Source organism: Rhinolophus hipposideros (genome assembly GCF_964194185.1).
Source record: "Rhinolophus hipposideros genome assembly, chromosome: 9".
NCBI classification, from domain to species: Eukaryota; Metazoa; Chordata; class Mammalia; order Chiroptera; family Rhinolophidae; genus Rhinolophus; species Rhinolophus hipposideros.
The window spans coordinates 43,008,560-43,026,994 of record NC_138055.1 but is presented as its reverse complement, the minus strand read 5'-3'; the positions used below and the strand labels follow the sequence as shown (position 1 = coordinate 43,026,994).

The following is an 18,435-nucleotide window of genomic DNA, read 5'->3' as shown; positions in this document are numbered from 1 at the left end:
CCGAGGTTTTGCGCGGGTGAGAAGTTGCGCGATGAATGGGAGGCACTCAAGTTGCGGGTCTGGCGTCACCCCCGGGTCGAGTGGCAGAGAGCGGTTAAAAGAAAGTAGAAGCGAGTGGTGGGCTGCGGGACTGAGACTTCCTGTTTTCTTTCTGGGAAATGCTGTAAAAGTTAGCTGGGCTCTGACTCAGCGGTGGAAACCCCTGCGGCTGCCCACTTTACGGTCCCTTTTTACGTCCCAAACCAGAGCTGTGCCGGTGATGACGGGAATCGAAATCGGACAGCATTGCCCAAAGCGCATGTGACCGCTGCGCGCAGTGGCCCGGGACACCCCCTACTAGGCAAACCTGCTGTTGTCACGGTTGGCTCAAACCTCGGCAACTTCCTCCCCCACCCACTTCCTGGAGCCGTCCAGCTTGCTTTCCCCCCACCCTTCCAGGCTTTTTGACTCATGGCTGATAGGTAGGGATTTCGGCTCCAGCCCTCTTTGCAGAGGAATCTGCCTTTCCTAAAATCTGGGAAGTCACGATTTTCTGTCAGCAAGGAGACACATATGAATGCTTATAACAACTGACACCCTGCCTGCAAATTTCACCCTGACTATAAATTTCAAACTCCTTTGCCTGACGTTCTTTGGGTCAGTTAACCTGTAAATAAAGCAGCATATTTGCTCTATCGTAGAAGATTTTGAGTAGCTGAACAGGGTACACTAAACTGCTAATGGCAACAGAAGGAGAGGGAGACTTTGCTGTTATAATATTGACTCCAGAGCCCACTCCATTGTTTGCATACTTTGATCTGTCTCATTGGAAAACTCTGTTCTGGCTTGTCCACTTTTGCCCCAAAATTGTTTTTAATGCCCTCAAACCCTCCTCTTCCTTTCCTTGGTAAAACTTGCTGTAAAGAAATCTGATAAACATGGGGAATCTTCCATGTAAATAAGCCCCGAAGCTTAAAGTGCTGTCAACCAGTGGTACTTGATTTTGCCTTTTCACAAGACAAAATCTAAAGCCAAAGGAATGATTTTTTTTTTGTGAGGGGGGGGGGCGGTGGAAATTCAAGCACCAACCACCTCAGCAGAGGTGTTAATTAGGGGCTAGAGAATAGCCATTAGCTATCCCTGAAACTATATCCAGGGATGGCTTGATTCCTCTTACTGCTGACCTCCAACTGTGGAAACAACAATGCTGATAATGAGAGCTAAACATTAAGCTCTTGTTTTATTGTGGCCACTGCTTTAAGTGCAGCCAGAGATTTCTTTCTGTCAATTGAACAGGTGAAGCTGTTTAGAAAACTCTTTTTCAACATTAATTCCTAGGCCTTTTTCTTGTCTGTGAAGCTAGCTTTGGGTGCTAGAGGGAGGTTATTAAGATGTACAGATAATGCATAGCCAAAAGTCCTACAATAATAGCATTTTCTGGAGCTCTTGTTCTCTGCTGAACATCCTGCAAAGTCTGAATGGCATATGGCCCATACATGGAATGAATATAAATACGTTATAAATTAAATCTGAATTTCCCATAAGCGCTTTAGGGTGACTATATCTTTAGTGAAATTATACCTTAGCTGGTCTTTCTGCCAAGGGTCCACATTTAACCATGGGTTTTGTTTATTTGTTTGTTTGTTTGGATGCTTGTTTGCTGTGAGTATGTTGGAAATCCTGAAGTCTGTTGGCTTTAAGTCAGTTTGTTTCATCCTTGCTACCTCAGACCCTGGAAATTCCCTTGTTCCAGCTTTTTTTCATAGCATGGATTTGGTGTCTTGTTTTGAATGTTTCAAATAGAAAAAATAAAGTCCCGAAAGGGAACCCAAGTACTTATTGTACTTATATTGTTGAGAGTTGAATCTTGTAATCCTAGATGTTGGTGTTCTTTGGGCTTTGGCATAAGAGACCTGGTTACAGATTTTGGCTTTGTGATTCACTCATGTTGTTACCTTGGAGCAAATTCTTATCTAATTTAAGCTTCTTCATTTCTAAAATGTGGGGAATTAGGGTATTTATATAGAGAGTGTTGTCAGAGTTTTCTAAGATGATGTCTGAAAAGTGCTTATACAACATATCACACAGAAGAAAGTGTTCAGAATGTTAGCTATTGTTATGATATTGGAAACAGTATTTACTGAATAAATGTATCATATGATTCAGTTTTGGAATTCTGTAAATAGTCCTTCTCTTTTGAATTTCAATAAATTGGTTAAAGAAGACAAGGTTAAAGCAGCCTTGAGACACCTGTTCCCTCTTTCTCTTTCTTCTTTGATGTGCATCAAGAGCACATATCCTAGCATGTTTGTGGGCATTTCACTTAGCAACACCAATTGTAGGCCCCTCAGCCTTACAATGGGCAAGCAGAGAAAAAAAAAAAAAAAAAAAAAAAGAAGAATCCCTTGCCTTTTTAATCAGAGCCCTCTGATGATTTGCTGACACTTAAAAAACAACTCAGGTGACAATTGTTAGTAAAGTTACCCTCTGATAACCACTAAACTATTGTCTATGTCTGTGAGTTTTTATGTCCTCATTTGTTTGTCTTGTTCTTTTGTTGTTTTCAGTTTTACATACCACATACTTTACTAACAATTGTCACCCCAATAAACTTATAAAAAACCCACAAAACTCCATAATAGAATTGCTTTTGATAACCGCCTTTCACTGTCCCCAGTCTAAGACTGTTTAAAAGCTTTATGACATTTTCATCTTCATTTTGTGGGGAGGTGAGAAAATCAACAATTGAAGGTAGAAGCTAAACATAGTTTCTGGAAATGATTTAGTCTATTCACTCACCCAGTGTTTGAGTGTCTCTTATATATCTAGCATTATGCCATTCTCCACGAGAAATGCAAGAGAAGTTCACTGAAAATGTAAAGTCTGGTTGGGAGATAAAAATGACATAAAACAAGATAATGTAGGACTAAATTCAAAGATGAGGTTCATGCACAGGGAGGGAACAGATCATTATGGAACAGTGTTTGCCGTATACTACCAAGCCATGGGGCTTGAGCGGAGACAAGACAAACGGGCAGATTATATTAGGGAAGTGACAGTGTACACAGAGGTTGTAAAGTGGCTACAAACTTGGTGTGTTAGGATGACAAGTATACTTTTCTTGCTGGATTTATGTACAGCTCCTACTCTTTGATATCCCTCCTACCCATTATTTAGCTCTTGCATTAATTTTTCTTTATTATGTTAGTTAATAGATTTTTAAGTTAATTGGGTTACCTTATTAAAATGTCTATAGCTGAAATGATAACCTTAGAAACAGAAAATAACATCTATAGCATTCCCATTTTATGCTGAAAACAGATTAATTAGAATGAGGTAAAAACCAATGAGAAAAATAATATGCAGTGATTTCCTGTTTTCTCTGGGACTTTGGTTTGTTGCACTATTTCTAACATCATTTTGCTGGTTTTTGTCATTTTCTCTGAGAAATTAGTAATTATAAATGCAGTGAGAAAATTCTGTGTTTCTAGACATTATGGGTTAGCTATCATATGTAAATCCTTTCACAGCAATAATCCTGTAATGGTGATAAAACTAATTTTAAACACTAATGTCTAGGAAAGAGTGCAAAGTGGAGATTTGTTGATCACCTACTTTGTATTGGGCATTCTAAAAAGTCCTTCCTGATCTGACTGATCATAAGTCTTTTGCCTAATCTTCCACCATATCCTTACATGTGTTCTGTGACTGAACATAGTCTAACAAATACATGCCTGCTATATGCTAAAACCTATGCCAGATAAATGTGACTGCAAAAGACAAATAATCACATCCCCAAAGCAGGTGCTGTCATCCTAGTAGACCAAATTCTTTTTGCCTACTAGACCATATCATATACATGCCACTCTCTCTGCCCTGAACATCCCTTCCTCTCTTGCCCTTTTCTCGATTAGCTTGGTCTCTGTCAAGACTCAGGTCAAACAATGTTTTCTCTTATGTCTCCTCTCCCAAGCTAAATTTTGCTGTTTTCCCAAAGTATCTGGTATGTACCAGTATCTTAGTGTTGGGGAGGAAAAAAAATTTTTTCCCCCTTCAAGGCTGCTGTACTTGATTTTCAGAGCTTCTGCCAGGTCTGCTGTTTCTTAAAATTAACCAGTCTAAAATGTTAAATATCCCCAAAGAGGCATATTTTGGGGTGGCAAACACAGCTCCACTTCAATGGTTGTATTATAATTCTTGGTCTTCATATTCTCCTGGTCTCTTTTGTGCCCATGTTGTCTATGTAAGAATGTCCAATCCAGTACAGAATTTTTGTAAGAGTTTGTTTGAGCCAAACAGAGGATGAGCCTGGAAGCAAGATTTCAACAGACTGAGAAAAATGCCTCTCAGAATGACAATTTGCAGTTTCTTTTATTTATTTAGAAATAAGGAGGGAACATAGGAAGACTACAAGAAGGTGGAAGAAAGCAAGACGGGGATTGGATTACAGGATTGTTCACAAGATTATGTACTCTCTTGAAGGTGATTACACTTCCTAGGGATCTGAAAAAGGCACTTCAAAAGTGTGTTAACCTAGATGCCCAGAAATAATGGATGGAGCTTGCTTACGGCAAAGATAAGCCTTTTACGAAGGAAGTCATAAGCTTGGGATGTGACTACCCACCTCGACCTGCCCAGTTAGGAATTTACGGTTGAATCAACCTGTGAGGTTACTCTCTGTCACTGGATTGATCAGTTTTGCTACAGAACCCATTTGTCATCCATTGTGTATTCCTAACATGGCACAGAATATTATTATGTAGTCAAGAAATGCTGGACGCTGTAATTCTCTGAATGAATCATCTGGCATGAGGAAGGCACTTTGCCTGTTAAAATGCAGACTCCTAGGTCCCCACAACAGATTTATTGAATCAAAATCTCTAGGTTCACCATGTACTAGTTATTCACATTAAAACTTTTAATCTACTAGTTTGCTAAGTAAATGACTCTGTGACTGTAGTCACTTGATCTAGATTAGCAATACCGGCCCTACTAAGGTGTTAGGACAATAGTTTTCAGTGTTGTGCTGGAGTTGGTTTAAATGGGATTGAGACAGTTGCCGGTTGTTAAATAAAGTGATTATTAACAATTAAATATATAGGAGGAATCCTAAATTTAAATCAATTATATTTTAAAAGAAAGTGAAGACATACTCAAGTTATCCCTTCCTAATTATTTTACTGCGTTTCACTATTAGCTATACTCTTTGCTGTCATCTGTTTTTTATCTTTTTAATCTGTATGGTGAAAATATTATGCAGTCGTGCTACTTTTCATCTCTTCACAATCCATGTTCAATGACATCACATTGGTAGTTTATAATCGGCCATGGTGGGAATATTTGCACCATAGAAACTGTCAAACACTGCAAATCCGGGCTTGATGTATTATTTTGTTGTCTGCACTTAAGACATTCTATGGGAATCAATTAGCCCTATGGAATTTACAATTAAAACATATTATATATATTACTATTATTTGTAAATTGTGTGCTCAGCTATACATACTTTATATCAATAAAACGTACAATAAATTGTGTAATTATGTGAACACACACACATTCAGCTTTTTTTTGGAAAGCCTGTTGTTAAACATATACTTGCACATACTCTTTATAGGCCTTTTGTAAAAGATAAAGCATTGTATAGACGAACAAAATTGCTGCTGTTAGACTATTAGAAATGATAGTGTTAAGTTCAGCACTGTTTCTGGTCTTGCTTCTCTACTGGAATTAGTGGGGTCGTGTGATTTTTATAATCCATGAAAGGTGTGACAGCCTGCAAGTGTACTGCGAATGAAACAGGAAGACGATTGAAATTTTGTATGCGTTTTACTTTCTTCTCATTTTAATGTGGTCCTCTGTACATCTTATTTTTCTCTTACTTTGAAGAGTTTTTTTTATGTTTTTTTTTGTTTTTTTTCTGTTTCTCCATCCACTTGCGGCATATACTTTGCAAGTTTACATGTCACAGTTCCAGTTAAACTTAGTGATTACTGACCACCTGGGAAAGCAAAGGTTTGATTCCACGAGGGAGAATTTGGTTGGCCCAGTAGAAATTGGCCCAGTTTGAAGCAGATGCCTATGCTGTTCTGATTATCTGTGTGAAAAAGGATCGAAGTGTTCAAACACAACAGTTGGGGGTTCCACCCCAGTCTAAGTTGGTTTATCTCCTAGATTTTACCTTTCTTTAGTCAGACAAAAAGTTTGAAGTTAATGTGTAAACAGGTTTTCAAATTATGTCGTTAATTAATAAATTATAATGTTACTATAAGCTAGGGAAATTAGAATGCCTCTTTCCTGCTAATGAGGCATATTACAGGCAAACCAAGGGTCAAGTTGTGGCATAGCCATAACCTCCCAGTCTTTTGGCTCTGCAGTTCCTAAGGTCCTATGGTTCAAAATTGTTGTCACTCCATAGTGCCTCTTTTGGACCATATTTGTGTTTGTTTTAGCTGAAGAGTTTCAAGAAAATTTGTTCTAGGGACATTTCTGGACAGTGATTTTTGGAATCGCAATATGGGAGTTGCCCAGATATATCTTAGGAGAGTAAAGCCTTATTCATGTTGTTCGGCCAATATTTTTGTCTGCCTTGCATTTTTCAGCATTTGGGACCTGAGGTGTTCTAAAACAACCCTGCGTTGTGGAGAGTGTGAGTCTAGAAGCAATTCAAAAAGAGAGGCCCCATGGAATAAGGTGTTAATAGCTGTGCTCTTTTAGCTACTTTATTTGTGGAAAAAAGGCAGAAGCCTGCATTCCCTATTTGTGTTTATATAAGGCAGGGAAGAAAAACAGTTCCTCTCAAAGGGTTTTCTATTCGGTTGTTAGCCTGTTTTATAATACTAACACTTGTTTATTATAGCCAGTTTTCCTTAGCCTTCAAGAGCATGGGTGTGGAACTAGACCAGCTTTACCAGTTGCTTAATCACTCTGTTCCTCAATTTCCTCATCTGTAAAGTGGGCATAATAGTAGCTCCTAACTTTTATATTTATTTGAAGGGTTATATAAGTTAATACATCTACATGAGTTAAAACACTACTTGTTTCATTAGTTAAGCACTCAGTAATTACAATGGAAATAGACACAAAATAAAAACCACACACTATTCCATTGTACTATTAGCATTTAGTTCATTTCTCTCTTATTTATAACATTACATTTATAGTCCCTCTTCCTTGTGTGTGTTATATATATGCTCACACACATTTTATAATGAAACTGTACTATATTCTACACAATTTATCTTCTGTACTTTTCTGTTAATATTATATCATGTAGATGTTGCTGTCATTAGTTTTGGAAAACATATCCTTCCATGACTGTGTAGTAGTCTATTATATGGGCATCCTATATTTATTTAACTTACCTCTTTCTAAAATTTATTTCAAAAAGTTACTATTCAAAATAATGCTATAGATGAGCATTCTTATTCAACAGCACTTGACAACATATGTGATTTTTTTCCCCCTGGGGATAGTTTTCTAGAGCTAAAGTTATTAATGAGCTATCTTCTCAAGGGGATTTTAATACCTTGTTTTGGTTATTTCCCCCCTATACCTCTTTAAATAAGCAGAGTCAAGTCTAAACAACTGGCTGTACCTTTCTAAATATTTTTATTTCTATGAGAAAGTTGCAGTTAAAGATTCATGAGAATTTGGGGCAGTAGAGTATAGCAGCAAGAAAATGGAATTAGGAGTCAGACAGATGTCTTTAAATCTCATTTTTGTCCCTTTTTGGAGTGTTATTTTGGGTAACTTCTTTCAACTTTTGGAATATCATTTCCTAATCAGTAATATGAAAATTATTTAAAACCAAATATATAGTATTATTGGAGAAGTAAATGAAACAAAATCTGTAGAGTGCCTACCACCATGTCTGTCACACAAAAAAAAGCACTTCATGGCTGTTAGTCTCAGTTTCTTATGAGTATGTTACCGGGTGGCACATAGCAACATAGAAGAGAGGGTACCCATAGGTTGCACAAATTTAAAATCAATTTGGGGAGTCATAGAGACATGAAATGCAGTGTGACAATTACAAAGCTGCATGTTAGAGACCATACATTACCGCCCAGGCTGAATGCTTACTAAATGTGGAGGGGGTGTAGAATAAAACTGTAGCAAGAGTGTGGATTTGGACATGCATACTCAACTTCTACAGAGCTGTCACCCGACAGCTCCCCTGTATCAACACACACAATCAGACATATGGACCTAAGGGGATTTGACAGATAGGAGGTAGTAGATTTAACAACAAAGTTTTAGAATGAAAGCACATTCTAGCACATTTCTTACATCTGATCAATAAAAGCAATGGGCTGACATTTAGACAGCTCTTTTCTGTTGAATATGTGATAAAACAGATATCAATGTAGATGACAACACAGGCTGAAGGAGAGCAAGCCTTTATTGCCTATAATAAAATGAGATGTATTTTAAAAGATTCCTTGCTGCCATGGCCAATATTTACTGCCTGACACACAATACCTTAATATTTTCAAACTTATGACAGCCATCAATGTTAATGCCTTATCAGCCAGGGACATCAGACAGCAAGCATTCTTTTTCAAGTTGTGAGCTATTTCGTCATGTTTATTCTATAATGACTAATACTTCAAACATCCTGAGGGAATTATCAGTTAACTTCTTTAAATTCTGAAGAAACAAAATATCATTTATAGTCTCTGGGAAATATTTCTATTTATTAAACAGTAAAGCTATTCCGATATAAAAGCTGTACTAAAAGAGGCCAAGAAACACAGAAGCTTTGGACGTTTGCTATATATTTTATTTAAATTAATGTCAAAATTGAAATCTGTGTGAGACAATGTGTAAAGCACTTAACACATACTAATTCACTGATCCTTACAATAATTTGGTAAAACAGGTGATGTTATGTCCTATTTTATGGGTGAGAAGATTGAGGTTCGGAGAAAATTTAAATAATAATTTGTCCTAAATCACACATCTAGGAGATGGCAAGTCTGCATTCCTAATCCATAAACAGTATCTCTAATTCTTATTTTTCCGACCACTAGTCATATTTTGTCACTCTTCCATAAGTTCTTTAGTTTAGGTTTTAAGGCTAGGGCTCATTCCTATCAGTATCTATGTGTTGGTGACTGAAGGGAGATTACAAAGCTGGGAGACACAATAATAGACAATTTCAGTGCTGTCACAAACGGGAATACAAAAGTCTTTTGTGTTTTGTGTTCCCAATTAGTGAGAGCTGTGGGTAGAATAATTCAGATGAGTGGCATAAACTTAACAACTTGTTTAATTTCAAAGTATTGAGTCTCACCTTTTTTTTCTGCTGCAGAGTTACCTAATGAAGCTGTGGGAAATTAAGTAATGAAAAGACTATTTAAATAGAAATCTGCAGGCAGGGTGAGATGAAAGCTAAATATTGGAGGAAGGTGATGGACTGGACAAATGAAAAGTAGAGGAAAATTAATTGAATTGACTATGTGATGTTCATATTTGTCATTAGATTTGGGAATTTACCTCACACCCTATCATTTCAATCCACTGCTTTCTTAATGATGAAGTTACCATTTAACTTGCTAGCTTTTCAATAATAAATCCAAGGCTTCCTTTATGACAATTATGTTCTTCAGCATTCCATGTAAATAAAATAATTACTTAGACGTCAAAAATGTCACTACAGAATTTTGGCTATGTGAATTGTGACATGAATTTGTAAAAGTCAGTATTTTTTACTCTGTTAATTAGCTGTTTTCTTTCTCTCTCTTTCTCTCTCTCTATATATTAATAAGTAACAAGTGACATTAATTTTATTAAAAATGGTCTCAAATGTTAGAGAGTGTAATGAACCAGATATGATTATAATTTCCATAACTGGTTGAAACCAACACATTTCTCAGCTTTACTTAGATTAATAGTGGTTTTCAAAATAATTTTGAGATATTTGTTTCTCACTGTCCACAGATCTTCGTTATTGGGTCAACTCAATGTGCATAACTCTGTGAGCATTCTTACAAATGCTTAGGTTTTATCTAAATGTACTCCTGTAAAGGGAATATTACATCATTTGTGGTTTTCTCAGTAATCGAAAGCTCACTCATTCTTCTTTGATGTCTTCAATAGGTTTTTACATTTTCCAGCTATAAAGCAAAGAATATGAGAGAGCTAGTAGAGGGAAAGCAAATGAGTGAGTGAAAGCAATACCTGAGAACGATACAGAACAATGACTTATTTGCTGAGCCCATTTATATCACCTATTTTGGACATAGATTACTATCTGACACATTTTAATATCTCAACTTTCAAATGAATTGCAGAAGCAGAAATAGTAGAAAGCTGATTGCAATTGATTTTTATCCCAGTGATTTCATCCAAAGCCTCTTTACAGGCATTGGGAGAAGGAGACATAATATTAAGTGAATGTTTCTCCTAATTGGCTATTTAATGAATTTTAAAAATATTTTTGGATGGAAGTTTGAAATATACTAGCTAAAAGATTGATTTTTTTCAACTCCAGGTTTGTCTCATATAATTTAAATTAAATGGTTTCAATTTCTTTGTTTTGCTTAAATTATTTTGTTATTTGAATGACATTTATTTGAATTCTTGCTTCTTTATGGAATATGTCGGCAAAGTATGGTGGACTCCTCGAGCTTTCATTCTGTTTCTGTCTGACACTGACTCTGTGACCTTTGACAATTCTGCCACTTCTCTGGGCATTAGTTCCTAAGAAAGGTTGAATCTGGTCTAGATGACCTGGGATGTTACTTGGAGCTTGATATTATACTACTAGAAGCAGGACATTGAAATAAAATATAAACATGTTCTGCTTTAGGAAAATCTTGTGATTGTCAATGCCCATTTGAAAATTTCGTGTGTTTGAGTTGTTTAAGGGATAATAAGGTACGTAGATTATTTCTAATGCTAACTACTTCCTACTTCAAACTCCTCATTTCACTTAATATTCTCCCAAAGGGATGTCAAGTTCTGCTATTGATGTTCTAGTTTTTCCTTTCAATGGCGATCTATAACTTGTTTTCTTCATCGTGAAAATGAGCAGTGTTTAATATTAATAGATATCTGTGCCTTTCTTACAATTCACTTTTGGAATATATTAAATTTTTTACATGCTTTATATATCTGTGGCAAACATAGTGTTTGTAATGGTGATGGAAGATGGGGTCAATCTTATGTTAACTGAGTAGTTGTTGCTGGTGCTGGCTGCCTGGAGTAGTACCTGGAAGGATCCTAGGAGACTTCTGGGCTTTGGGAGAAAGAGTGATATAGTTGGCTTTTGAAATAAAGGCAACCAATATTATGTGGCATGTATGCTGTTACTTTTTAATTGTTATTATCTTTGACTTACTTACAGTGACTGATGACTCATTGAAACTTGTCTACTCAGGTCTCCAAAGTGTCTCTTGTGACAAGGATAACAGATGCTTATTAGAAAATTGTTTTCAGTCTCCCTATCTCAGCTGGTTGGTCATTTATGCTTACAGACAAATTTCCTTTCCAGATTAATTCCTTCTGTTTCAATTCTGTTGTTGACTCTGTAAAGCTCAGGTTGCTCTTAAGGACATTTGAATTGTTCAGTGATTATGGATTCAAAGAAATTACGGACAATATCTTATGTCCTAAAATCTGGAGGCCAAACAAAACAAATCCTTGCCAACCTAGCCTGATCTGTATAGGCATGTTACTTTTCTCATTGGCATAACCTAGGTATTGATTGATAAATCTTAAAGGGAGCTGACTCAGGACAGCCCTGCATATAGATAAAGATTTTGAAATTTAGAGCCTGAAGACACATGACTATTTCCTGGCATAGAAGCAACATATTGCTCAACAGCTAATAGACAAAGAAATAGAAAACCTAATCATGTGACCAACATATATTTGGGAGTGGTGCTTGGAAGGTAACAACATCTGAGCTGATGTCGGGCAGAGTAGAGTTAGCCTTCATCTTTTGACTTTGTGGTGATTTGTGAACCTATCACAGTCATCAGCTCTTGGTTTTTGGACAAGTGATTGTCACCTACAAACACTGTGCACTGACTCTGTGAGCAGTAATAAACTCTGACAGATTGCTTATCTGGCTAATTGTTTAAAATACGTGGTGTAAGCTCATTCCCACCTCGCTGTTTGTTGCCAAGTGAACTAAAAGTGATTACTGCTTTTGGAGTAGGCAGGAGGAGGGACTGAGGAAAATGACGATGCACAATCTAACGTGTTATAACAAAATTAGTACAATGATATAATGCATTAAGGAACAGAGCACAAGTTTAGAGATTGAAAGATCTGGATTTAAACTGCAATTCCACATATTACTAACTATGAGAGTTCAGATAAGTGAGTTAAACTCTCTGTGCTTTGGTTTATAAATGAAGATAGAAATTCCTTCTCATATAGTTGCTGCGAGGATTGTATGACATAAAATTATTATAAAGTGTTTAGAAAGTTCCTGTCACTTAGCAAGGAATTCTTGTTTTTTATACTGGCATTCAACAGAAATAGTTGGATCATATCATGAAGATAGCGAAGGCTCTCTAAAAAACAACTATAATTTTTAGAAAAGTGCTACATGCTCATTGTAAAAACACACAAAGAAACAAACCAAACAACATTTAAAAAATCAAAGGAGAACATTCAAATCACCCCAAATTCTACCGAGTGATAGAGCATACATACTAATCAGATAGCTCTCTGTGCATTTATTTAGATATATATAAAGAGCATGTATCATTAACACCCATTTTTTTTTATGACTTAGACAAGATGGACACAGTTCTTTCTTTGGGTTTTCCACTCCAGATTTTAATACTTGAGCATGGTTCCTCTCTGCAAACCTGGTGCCCCACCTGGGGGCAGGAACTCCAGGGCAACTTCTGAGCTAGTGACCTCAGCTGCCATCCCAGGAAATCCCTCTTCCTTTCTCTGCTGCTTCCACAGAGCCAGCACTACTGTTGTTAAAGTGTCTCTGCAGACACGCCACTGGGAAGTTATAGGAATGCCCTTTGGCTGCAGGGCCTGGCATGTGTGCAGTCTTGCTGCTGGCTGCCCTTGGAGCCCTGCTCACGGTCTCCTGGTGTTGGTCTCTGTTGATTTAGCAAAGCTCTGTGGTTCTGTTCTTAGTTAGTTCTTCCCATAAGGTCAGCGACGTTCCTGACTCTGGGCTCTGTAAAACTTCTCCATCTTTTCATCATGCATTTCCCTCTTTATGTCAGAATATTGGTGTCTCAGTCTTCAGGTGCTTTTCCAAATGCTTGAAAGCACACAGAGCTTGACCTTGATTAAACTTGTAGAGCATATTGTGTGATTGCTTTGAGTCCCACTTTCTGCAGGAAAGTTTCTCTGGCAGATAAGTACCAAAATGTATTAATTGGATAGGAGAGTTATTAACAACTGATACCCAGAAAACCATTGACCCTATATTGTATGTTCATTGGGCCTCAAACCACTATACTGAATTATCTTGTTCATTTTGAAAGATTTTGTTAGTTATTTCTTTTGCAAGTAATGATAATTGAATGTTTCTCTTTCCAGTGTTGTCTCATTGTTATTTTATATCTTATTCCTAGGAGCTTCCAAAGTGATATGAATGATGACATTGTTTACAGTTCATTTTATTCTCAATAATATAACCAATACAAAAATCAAAATTGAAAATCAATAAAACATTTACAAAAAGGCAACCTTACGCCTTTACTATCTTGTGACTTTGGATACTTTATTTAACCTCTCTGAATTTTATTATATCATGTGGAAAATGAATTCTGATAATACTTGCTACTTGTTAGGATTATACCAAGGATAAAGACAGCGACTTATATTTAAAGTACCCTGCACCGTGTCTGCCACCTGGTTCAGTAAATAATGAGCAGGTGAAGAACTTGTGATATAGGTTCCCATTGGGTATGAAAGGGCTCACAGAAGGGAGTAATCAGTTCTACCTGCCCTGGACACAGCGGTGGGGAGAAGCTGAAAGAGGTTCACCTTTTCCAGAAGGAATGAGGTTGGTGAGGAAATTTCAGGGAAAGGGGTAAGTCGTGAGTACAGAAAATGTGAGGCAATATTAGTTTCAGAGGCTGCAAAAAAATCTGAAATGTCTAGAGCAGAGTCTATGATATGAAATATGGATAGATGTGCAGCTGGAGATCAAGCTGGGGTCAGAATGTGATAGGTACTTAGTGCTATATTAAGAAGTTTGGAGTTTCTATAGGTAATGGGTTTTATGCAAGGGAGCCATTTGGTCAAGTTTTACAGTAGAGAACTTTTTTCTTGGAGACATCATGGCCAATGAACTGGGAGATAGGAGGCAGAAAGACCAGTTAAGAACTCTGAGGTCTGGGAAGTAATTGGACCTGGAGCAGAAGCCAAAGTGGGGAAGCATTAGCGGAGAGGGTGAAGGAAAAGGGAGGATGACACCGGGGTCTCATTTGGAAGAGGGTTGGACAGTGTTGCTGTCTTAGTTTCCTGAGGTTGTTATAACAAATTACCACAAATTCATTGGCTTAACACAACATAACTTTATTCTCTCACAATGCTTGAGGCCAGCAGTCTGAAATCATTGCTTAGCTGAAACCAAGGCGTTGGTAGGGCCACTCTCCCTCTGGAAGCTCTAGTGGAGCATTCAGCCATTCCTGGCCTTTTCCAGCTTCTGGGTGGCTACTGGCATACCTTGGCTTGTGGCTGCATCACTTCAGTCTTTAAAGGTAGAGTCTAGAAATCTCTTTCTCTATTCACATTCTCCTCTCTTCTGGGTCAAATCTCTGCCTTTTTCTCATAAGGATTTACTTGTATGTGATTGCATTTAAGGCCCACTCACATAATCCAGGACAGTATCCTCTCTCATCTCAGGATCTGTATTTTAATCACATCTGTAAAGACCCTCCACTCCCCAAATAAGGTCATATTTGTAGGTTCCAGTGATTAGGAACAAACATATTAGGTCCTAATAACATATTAGGACCTAATATGTTTGGAGGGCCATTATTCTACCTTCCATGTTTGCCATTTCACTGAGATAGGAAATAGGGGAGCTACAACATTGAGGAAAAGATAGTGAGATTAGTTTTGTACATAAGTTTTAGGTTTTTAAGAAGATGTGTATTCTGTTCTCAGTCTCTTTGTAGCCTGACTATTTTTGTTAACATGATGTTATGTTTCTCTTCTCCAGCTGAAATCAAGGATTGGATTCTATATCTTTTTTTCTGAAACTTTGCATCATCCTGAGTTAGCCTTACAATATGTCCAACCAATGGGTTATTCTGTTTATTTTTAGCTCAGGTAAACCAAAGCTCTGACATGTCAGATTTTGAAAAAGCCTGGGTTTCCTTTTAAGTAATTTTCAAGAATATTAGTCATAGGTGAAAGCCTCAGGGGAATCATAAAAGTTTTCATCGTTAATTATTTTCCCTTCAAATTTCTTTTAGGATCTAAACCAAATTCAACCTATGCAAAGGTTGAAACTGTTATTTTTATCCCTGACTTTTTAGCTCAATAGTACTAATTAATAAACACTTTAAATAACCAATTTCTGCAAAATTGAAAAATATCTTAAACTTTATTCTCTTTTTTTATGTATTACGTTTGGGGCTAATAGGTATCATGTATAGTCAAGTTCTACTTATATGCTCAGGGTATGAGAGGATGCTGTTGAGCTGAATTTTCAGTTTGTTTGCTCAACTACAAATCTGAAAATCTATTCTTATTTTCTTGAAAGCCTGATAATCTTGTTACATACTTTCCAATGATCCTATCTTTTAGAATTACTTGGTATCTTAGGTTCTAGCTGACTTTTCAGTAAGCTTCAATTTCAAAATACTTCATTTTTTCATTTCAAAAGCTTTAGTTTTTGCTCATGCACAGTCTGTTTCCCCTTGCCATAGAAATTGCAGTTTCAGGAAAGATGTTTTTCCTTAAATTCATATAGCTAAATTTCCAGAGATAATGTTTGTGTAATGAATAAAATAGAGAATGAATAAATAAATCCAAGGGGATTAAGGGTTACATTCACATCACCTCCAAATATTTGAACAACTTTTGTTCAGTTAAAGTTTTGATTTCCTTGTCTTTATCTTAAAAAAAAAAAAATCTGCGGAAACCATTTTGTGTGAATGGTTACATATATACCAAGAACTTCCTAATTTCAATCTGTAAGACAATACAATGCCCTAAATAAGGGCCCTGGGCGTGGCCCAGTGACATGGGATTTTTTTTTTCAATCCCAGTAAAGCAGTCACTTTCAGATATTTTCAGTTAGTGGATTACTTATTAGGGCAAAGGCCCCAAATGCCACCTTCCTCTTTTACCCTTCTTTCCATAATAAAACATCTCACCATATTTAAAGTATAAAAGCTGATACTTGTGATTGGATACTGGAACCATTCATTCATTCATTCGATGCTGTTGAGACCTTGCTTGTGTGCAAGCCTTTGCTAGGTTCCCTGGCTGCCTCAATGATATTTGATAAACACCTTGATGGCGGTCAATGAGCCTGAGACTACACTGAATAACAGGTAAACAAAAGTGCCTTAATAATATCCTATATTTTTGTTAAACCCAGAATCATTTTGATTATAGATACAGAACGATTTTCAGGGAAGATTATATGATACGGAGATGTGGTTCTCTGTTCACATCTGGAAGATTTATGCTGGATAATGTTTATAAAATGATAAAGCATTATTCAGCTCAATAGGCCATATTTTTATTCCTATGGAAAATGAAATAGAACAATTTTTTGTTTAGCTCTGTTTACAAGCTATGTTTTTGTTCTTATTGAAAATTAAATAGAACAATTCCACTCAGGTACAGCAGTAGAGCCCCTTTATTTGTTGTCTAAGCTTTGTTGGCCACAAGTAACAGTGCGTTTTGAAACTCACTTCATACCTTCAGTTTGGGGACTCATGCCCTATAACAAGTTATATTGTACATTTTGTTAAATTAGCATTTTAAAAGGTTACAAATAGTAAGATTGTCTTTACTCTGAAACTATTAACTTTAACATTCGTAATAGATTTTCTAAAGTGGATCTTTTTATTCGAAGTTATGTCTGTGTTAGGGTAATGATATTTGCTACCCCTTTAAAGATTTTTTTTTTAATTCAATACTTACTACACTATCAAAGAACAATATTTATTAGGTGATTGCATTTACTGACTAGGAAAGAGCAGCGGGACTGCAACTTTCTGTTAACTCACTTAAAAATCCCTTTTTCCTTAACAGAGATCATGTTATTGTGCTCATTTTACATAAGAATTCGTTTTAATTTTCAACTAATAAAGCCTCATTATATATAAACATAAGAAAAGGATACTTGAGCTTTTTCAAAACAAGGTACGCATTTCAAGATACACATTTGTTTAGGTTATTTTAATTATTAATATATAGACATACCTATAAATTGCTTTTTTCTAGTATATTTTAAAAAATAGTTGGGATATGCTATTCTGTACTACCCAGAGAGGGGCCCATTTGTCATTGTTCTCGGATCCCATGTAATTTAAAGGGAAACTTGCACAATGTCTGGAAACCTTGATGTTCTGCAAATGAGGCAGGAAAATGTCCTCAAATTCCTTGCAGCAGAAACCTATCTAGGTGGCACCAACTTCGACTTCCAAATGTACATCTACAAAAGGAAAAGTGATGGCATCTACATCATAAATCTGAAGAGAACCTGGGAGAAGCTTCTGCTGGCAGCTTGTGCCATTGAAAACCAGGCTGATGTCAGGGTCCTGTTGTCCAGGAATACTGGCCAGCGAGCTGTGCTGAAGTTTGCTGCTGCCATGGCAAACTTCCTATTGCTGGCTGCTTCACTCCTGGGACCTTCACTAACCAGACCCAGGCAGCCTCCCAAGAGCCGAGACTTCTGGTGGTCACTGATCCCAGGACTGTTAACCTGTGGACCATTGCTCTGTGTAACACAGACTGTCCTCTGTGTTATGACATTGCCATCCATACAACAAGGGAGCTCACCCAGTGGATCTCATGTGAATGCTAGCCCGAGAAGCTCTGTGCATGTGTGGCACTATGTCCCGTGAACACCTGTGGAAGGTCGCACCTGATCTCTACCTCAACAGAAATCCTGAAGAGATTATGAAGGAAGAAAAGGCCGCTGCTGAAAAGGCTGTGACCAAGGAGGAATTTCATGGTAAATGGACTGCTCCTGAGTTCACTGCTGCTCAACTTGAGGTCACAGACCGGTCTAAAGGTGTGTGGGGGCCCTCTGTGCCTATTCAGCAGTTTCCTACTGAACACTTGAGTGCTCAGCCAGCCACTGAAGACTGGTCTGTAGCCCCCACTGCTCAGGCCACTGAATGGGAAGGAACAACCAGAGTGGTCTTACGGTTGATGGAAAATAAACAGTTACTAAAAAAAAAAAAAAAAAAAAGTTGGGATGAGAGCTAACCATTGTACCTTTTTTTTTTTTTTTTTCAGTTGTAGCTGAAGAACTTTGACTTTGTTTTTAGG

The 18,435-nt window shown here is 37.1% G+C and overlaps 1 protein-coding gene and 1 pseudogene across 2 annotated transcripts in view; both read left to right on the top strand.

The window, feature by feature from the left end:
* Nucleotides 1-18,435, top strand: part of CPNE8 (copine 8) — a 176,231-nt gene that overhangs the window by 606 nt on the left and 157,190 nt on the right. The window lies entirely within an intron of this gene.
* On the top strand, nucleotides 17,487-18,316 carry LOC308502556 (small ribosomal subunit protein uS2-like; annotated as a pseudogene). The gene has a single exon. The product of its transcript is annotated as a small ribosomal subunit protein uS2-like (transcript).